This window comes from Ornithodoros turicata, chromosome 1 (genome assembly GCF_037126465.1).
Source record: "Ornithodoros turicata isolate Travis chromosome 1, ASM3712646v1, whole genome shotgun sequence".
Classification (NCBI taxonomy): Eukaryota; Metazoa; Arthropoda; class Arachnida; order Ixodida; family Argasidae; genus Ornithodoros; species Ornithodoros turicata.
Window position 1 is genome coordinate 116,345,843 of NC_088201.1, and position 7,449 is coordinate 116,353,291.

A 7,449-nucleotide genomic window follows, 5' to 3' on the forward strand; every position below is an offset into this window, starting at 1 on the left:
CTGCTTAATTTTTCCCTGTACGTTGCAAATGTGAAAAAAGTGTTCCATAATATAAATATGTAAGTTATATCCACAAATCAGTGATGTGACTATGGTGATGTTCAAGCACCAGAAGACAAGACGACCTTGTCGACAGGACAGGACGACTGGGTTGCTCTGAGCTTGGTGAGTAGTCAGAAGATTGGTATTAGAGCCAGGAAATGACGTCAAACAGGAAATTACGTCATCAAGGACGTATGACGCCACTCAAGGCCGCTCCGCCCTCATATCAGTGACGTCAGTGGATAAGATAGTTAATCAGTGCATACAATATCAGTGATATCCTATAGTTAATCTTAGTGATATGATATCAATGATAAGATTTAGGGCCAGTTTCACCAACGCGGATAAACATTTTCGTAAACGTAAACCGAGATTAGAGCAAGCGTTTCGTTTCACCACCGCCGTTTAGCGAAATCGCCCGTTAAATTTAACGGATTTTCTTAATCGGCCGTCAACGGGCGATTAAACTCGGATTTCAAAGTGGCGACGATGTTACCAGGAGAAATGTACAAAAGTGAATCACCCGCGGCATAAAACTAGGCTCTTCCCACGATACGGAGAGTTTTGTGACTCCAAATATATAATAATAGTTGCATCCGGAGGTATGTTTCAAGATCCGAGGGGAATTTGTAGAATCTTACGTGCACTTTTCAGCAAAAAGCGGTGCGTACCCGAAATAAACACATTTGCTTTGTATCGGGTATCTTGCTTCTTTCACATAAAACTTTTTTAAAAATCAGATTTTTCATTGTTCTCGAGGGCATCCGTTGCTTTAGCATGCCATACAAACAACGCTTTGCGCGATTATGAACAAATGTGTAGCAGTAGTAAAAGAATAATACGACTTAGCGAGCAATTTGACACCTCCCTCCTCTCTCACCCCCCCTGTTACCCCCAATTTTGCAATTTGCACCCCCACCCAATTTTTTAAAAAATTTTTTTTTCGATTTTTCACTTAAAATCGCTCATACACGCATAAGAATGCGATAATAGAGCGTAGAATATAATTTTCAATTAATAAATTCAATTACTATTCATTCCAACGAGAGAGAGAGAGGAGGAAAATATCAAATTATCGTTAAGTCGTGTTATTCTATAATGAGACACACGAAAAGAAGCGCACATACGCATAAATGCACTTTCTAAACTCATTTAATAATTCAAGTCATTACTATACACATTCAATTCATTAATGTGTCAGTCCAGGTTCGGTAACAGCATCAGCCCATGGGCGCCGCCATTTGCAAAGCGTCACACCAGGCAGGTCGGAAAGCATCACGTCAGGTGGCAGCACCGCTGTCATCATGGGGACTTCCGTGGAATGCAGAAAGAAACAAAACAAAAAAAGTGCTAACGAGGGGAAAACACGCGCGAAAACAGGCACACACACACAAAATTTTCACCATCGCGAATATGTGCGGGCATGCACCGACGAGTATAGCAACAAGGGTCATTGACAGAATGGCGTACAAGGGAATTGCGAACATGTTTGGGCATGCACGGACAAGAATAATAACAACAAGGGGAAGACTTTCTGCTAATCGCAACAAGGTAAATCGACAAACATACACTACTCCAATACACGCTGACAAGTAATCGCAGTTAGGGGGTAGGTAAACGCGACAACAGAAGAAGAAGTATTAAAACGACAACTCACCGACATCCAAGCATATCTGTGTGCACACACACCGCCCTCCATCTTCTTTACATGACTAAAGAGTTCACCAGCACATCAACGGTCACGATACGAGCGACGCGCCAGACGTCCGCACCCGACGAGAGGCAAACAGAAAACTGAATCTGGCGCCCTCTCCGCGGAGCATACGTCACACGCGCGCGCGCGCTCGCAGCGCCACCACGTCTGCCGTCGGACGTTTCGGTTTTGGTCTCGTCGCCCTTCACGTCTCGCGCGCTCGCAGCGCCACCACGTCTGCCGTCGGACGTTTCGGTTTTGGTCTCGTCGCCCTTCACGTCTCGCGCATGCGCTTCGAGCACGGTGGTGGTGGTGGTGGAGGATTCGCTTTCGTTCTGACGCCCATTTCTTTACGTTTTTTATTTGGAAGCGCCGTATAAAGGGAGAGCGCGCTATCCGCGCGTTATCATTCAGACCAATACTTGGAAAACACCATGTGTGGTTTATTCTCCTGCGTTTCTCGCCGTCGCCAGGAAAAGACAAAAAACGAAGAACTTCGCGAATTTATTCGCGGCATCGTGGAGGAAGCTTTTCAAGTCCACCGCCTGGAATGGTTGCAAGCACGTCAAGAAATGTGTCAGGACAAGATGAAGACGCTCGACCGCATCTTAGCGGCGGACAGACTGACGAGAAAAAAGTCCACCTTTAGTCTGGATAATCTGTATTGGGAACGCAGTTCGGACCTAGAGGACGACGACGACGACGTGTAAATAAAAGCGATGTATTTCTCTACGAGTCTCAGTCTCTTCTTTTTCTTCGCGCAACGTGTGCACACACGTCATGTCTAACCCCGAACCTTTTCGTTTCCGCCATCCTTTTCGTTGTATTTTAAGCGGCCCCTCCATGTGCGGTAAATCCACATTCGTAACGAACGTGTTGAGGAACCTGAACAACGTCGTGGACAAGCCTCCCTCGCAAATATTCTACGTGCAGAAATATGCGTCACCGAGCATGCAGGACGAATTTGGGGACTCCGTAAAATTTACCAAGGAGCTACCTCGCGAGTGGGATACGTCGCGCGCCACGCTCATCATCGTCGACGATCATATGACCGACGCCAATTCCTTGAAGGAGGTGACCGATCTTTTCATTCGGGGTTCTCACCACGCCAACGCGTCGATCTTCTTACTCGTACAAAACATCTTTTTCAACAGTAGCCATTTTAGAACTATATCCTACAACGCCAGTTACGTCGTCCTGTGGCGCACCGTGCGCAGCGTGCACCAGATGGAACATTTCGGCCAACAGCTATTCGGTAGAAAAAGATTAGAGTATTTTCTGGACGCATATAAACAAGCGATGTCGTCACCCCACGCTTATTTACTCGTGGATCTTCACAACTATACGCACGAGGACCACAGGTTGCGTAGCAATATTTTTCCGGGAGAACGTCAATATATCTACGCTCCGAAATGAATCTCCGTCCTCATCTCACTTTACTCAAAGTACTTTCCACTTTACCCCCTCCGCGCCGTCGTCACGTCTTGAGACGTTCTTCCTCCTCCGACATGAAACACCTCTCCGAAATTTGTCTCAATGTATTGAACGGAAAAGTGTCGTTGGCTCCAGATACGTTCGCGCGTTTGAAGAAGCACAAACGCTTCTTACGCCGGCTCGCATACAAAAAGATTCACAAGAATCCGCAACGTTTGAAGCACTATCTGTCTCAGCAGCGAGGGCAGGGCGTTCTTTCGTCGGTGGTTCCTCTCCTGCTTTCCGCCGTGTTGAACCTTTTCGACAATGGCCAAGAGAATTGAAGTGACCAGTTCTATCGGAAATATTCTTTCTTCTAAGGAGAGTGACGACGTCAAAGTGAAACTCATACTGCAGGCACTGTACCGCATACTCAAGCAGTACGGATTCGATCCCTACGACAATAAAAACAAGACGTCCGACGCTACAAATGACTTTGACTATTCGCTCCTCTCTCCAGAGGTTGACGAAGAGGAAGCGGAAAGAGTCGTCTCGGAATTAAAAAAAGTTATTTCCTGGGATAGCGAGGGTTGTGTCTCCGTGTCGGGCAAGCCCATCAGGCACTCCTCCGTTTACGAACTCGTTAATTATTTGTTACAACGTAAGACGGGGAAGAAACCTTCCTGGTTCCCCAAAGTCTCGAAACTATTGCGCCTGATTTCCCTTCCCAAACCTCGCGAGTCTCAGCAGCAGCAGCAGCAGCAAGCCTCAATTGCGTGGACGACTTATGGAGGGATATGAGAAACCAGAGGGTGGTTTGGGGGGCGTGGACCGCTATAGAAAAGCGCATCACTTGAGCAAAAAGAAGGCTCTTGCCATTCTCAGAAAGCTGGACGCCTACACCCTTCACCATCCGGTGAGAAGAAAATTTAATAGGAGACGCATCATCGCGCTCAAGATCAACGACGTGTGGCAAATGGATCTCGCCGACTTTTCAAAATACAAGAGATTCAACGGTGGCTACCGCTACATTCTCGTGGCGATTGATTCCCTCTCCCGCTTTCTGCGCACCCTCCCGCTAAAGACGAAACGCCCCGCCGAAATGAAAAAGGCCATGATGCGACTTTTTCGGGGTGGTAACGTACCTACACGCATCTTTTGCGACAGAGGCGGGGAATTCTACAACAAGACCGTCAAGGAGTATCTCTCACGAAAGAAGGTACACTTGTATTCGACCTTCTCTCCAGTAATCAAAGCATCGCAGGCAGAACGCGTGATACGCACTTTACGCGACAGAATATTCCGTTATTTTAGAGTAACGGGAAAATACCACTTTGTTTCCGCGCTTCCCAAGATCGTGCGCGACTACAACAACACCAAACACAGGACTTTGGGCATCAGCCCGTCCGAAGTCACACCCGAAAACGAATTGGAGCTGTTCAATAAGATAAATGGGAAGCCCGTCGTACCCTCCGTGAAAAAGAAGCTCAAACTGGGGGATAAAGTGAGGGTCCTACTACACAGAAAAGGTTTTCATAAGAGCTCGGAAGGGAGTTGGTCGCCTCAGATTTTCACCGTCTCCCGCCTGAGAGACACCTCTCCTCCCGTCGTACACCTGGAAGATTACCGGGGTAAGGAAGTGGACGGATCTTTCTACCCGGAGGAGGTACTCGTCGTAACCCGAGACGCCAATCAGCCTTGGCCAGTAACGAAAGTGCTGAGAAAGAAGCAACTGAACGGTCAGAGCTTCTCCTTGGTTCGCTGGTTCGGTTACGACAAAGAACACGACAGTTGGGTTCCGAGCAGCGACGTGGTCAAGATTGGGAAATGACGTCAGACATCTACGTCCACCTGCTCTCGAACGCCAGCATGGATAAGTTTCCTTCGAATAAACTCAATGCCTTCACGGTAGCTTTCGATACTCCCCTTCAACTCTCGGATCGCTATAAAGTCGGCCTGATGGATCTCAGCATAAGTAACGATTTTTTAAATATCGGATACGAAAAGCAAGATGCAAAAATCGAGGTTTCTTTCGAGGACACGGTCGAAGCCGGGAGAACTTTTCGCGTCACCTCGGATCTCGAGAGGGATTTGGGAAAAGCCCTTTCGGAATTTAGCGTTTCTTTCGTGTACAATAAATCGCGATACGACTTTGTATTACCCGAAGACGTGAAAGCCGTGGAATTGGACCCTCGGCTCGCACAGGCGCTCGACTCGTTACTGGCATCACGCGAATCAGGTCGTGCGGTGAAGCCTCTTAAAATGAGCGAGCGCGAAGCCACCTCCATCTTATTGGAGCACGCCGCACCCGTCGCTTTCGGCGACGTCACTTTGAATTCGCAAACCACGTCCCTTCGTAACACACTCAACAAGTATTTCCAGACGCACAAGATGGAAGCAACGCTAGAATTCGCGGATAACGTCTACTCTCTGAAAACACCGAAAGAGTTCAACATTCCAGAACCTTTTTTAAAGCTGCTACAGTTCACACCCGTCGAGGGGCAAGAAGGAACTCTGCGCACCTCGCTCCCTGTAACGCGTCAATTTTCTTTCGTGATCAAGACGAAAATTCCTCGATCATTGCAAGTACATCTACCTCCCGGCTATTATGCTACGCCCCAAGCACTTCTGGATGCGATTAACCAACGCGTTGGTGAACGCGTGCACTTCAGCTTCGATCGAGCCGAACAGAAATGTAAAATTCGGCTTTCCGAGGGAACCTCCACCCTAAGACTTTCCGAGTACCTGGCCGTGCTTTTGGGTTTCGAATCGCGTACCCTGTTCACATGGGAGGAGGAGGATGCCACGAGCTCAGTCGAGGTACTCCTGGAACCTCCATTTCACAACATAATCGTCTACACGGATATCGTAGAACCCACCTACGTGGGGAGCGGAAAAAAACCGATATTAAAAATACTACCCTTTTATTACGAGAAAGACAAGCACGTCGTTACCTACACGTTAGATAACATCCAGTATTTTAACCTGTCTCAATTCGAAATTCCCTCAGTGACGATCGTTCTCGCAGACGAAACGGGAAGACGTTTACCGTTGCGATCTAAAGGTAGAACCAATCTAACGTTGCATTTCAAATATGTACCGTAATTCTTCAAAAATAATCCCCGTGTATACGGGTCCCCTTTTTCAACGCGGTGGCGGTGTGTTGAGCAACATATCCAAATTTATTGTACCCATCTGGCAACAAATAAAACCTATCGCCAAGAAAACGTTAAAGCGCTTGGCGCGAAATTTGGCCGACGGCGAAGGAATATCGCGCGCAGTAAAAAAAACAGCAATTGCGACGGGGAGAGACGTGTTGGATTCCATGCAGGGCTCGGGGAAGAACAATGGGAGGATACGCCGCAAAAGACAACAAAAAGCCACACCTGTCGAAGCACCTGCAGACATCTTTGGTTCTTTTTGAGCGAGAGGGTCACATATCCACTTCGCTCCCGTCATGACGTCAACGAAAGGAAAAATACAGACTCAACGGTCACCGCATTGTCTTACGAGTGACGTGATGATATTCGACCGCCCTTCTGTTCAATACGGAGTGGAAGATACTTCGTACCAACTTTTTTATCCGGTCAACGGAGTAAATAATTCCGTGATCGAGTTTTGTATTCAAAATTTACAAAGGGCGCACTTGGATCTCTACGGTAGCTTTGTGTCTTTGACCGCGCGCATTGTTCGCGACGACGGGGAAGAAATGGACGAGAAAGATGTCGTTTTCCCAATAAACCATCTGTTGAGCGGCATGTTTAAGACGGTCACCGTTTATGCGAACAACAAGCTCGTCAGTTCCAACGAGTTGTACGCCTACAGGAGTATTTTGGACGTCGTGCTACATTCCACGCCTATGGCTCAAGAAACAGTGCACGCGGCTGGACTCTATGTCGAGGACGACGAACATTTAAAGAACGATTACGACGTCTCGTCTCGCGGTCCGAAACAACGTTACGAAGCGACGAAGGGTGGAAAATACTTTAACCTGGTCGGTCAGATCAATACCGACCTGTTCCAACAGCCGCGACTGATGCTACCTGCCGTCGAAATTCGCATCATTTTCCTATTAAACAACGACGAATTTAAACTCGTATCGGTCCCCAAAGACAAGAAAACGTACAATTACGAGGTGGACATTAAAGAAATGACGTTACACTTGAAAAAGGTGACGCTGGCACCTTCCCTGTTTTTGGAATACGAGCGGCGCCTTCAGAGCACACCTGCTATCTACGTCTTACGCGGATTGGAAACCAAAGTGCGGAGTTTGAGTGCCGGGAGCTTGGACGCTCACTTTG

At 47.7% G+C, this 7,449-nt stretch overlaps 1 long non-coding RNA gene across 1 annotated transcript; it reads right to left on the minus strand.

Moving 5' to 3' along the window:
• Window positions 1-1,176: 1,176 nt before the first annotated feature.
• On the minus strand, window positions 1,177-1,862 carry LOC135368220 (uncharacterized). Its single transcript, XR_010414721.1, has 2 exons — window positions 1,700-1,862; window positions 1,177-1,353 (listed from the first exon to the last, which is right to left on the minus strand). It is a non-coding gene; the product is annotated as an uncharacterized LOC135368220 (long non-coding RNA).
• Window positions 1,863-7,449: the final 5,587 nt, after the last annotated feature.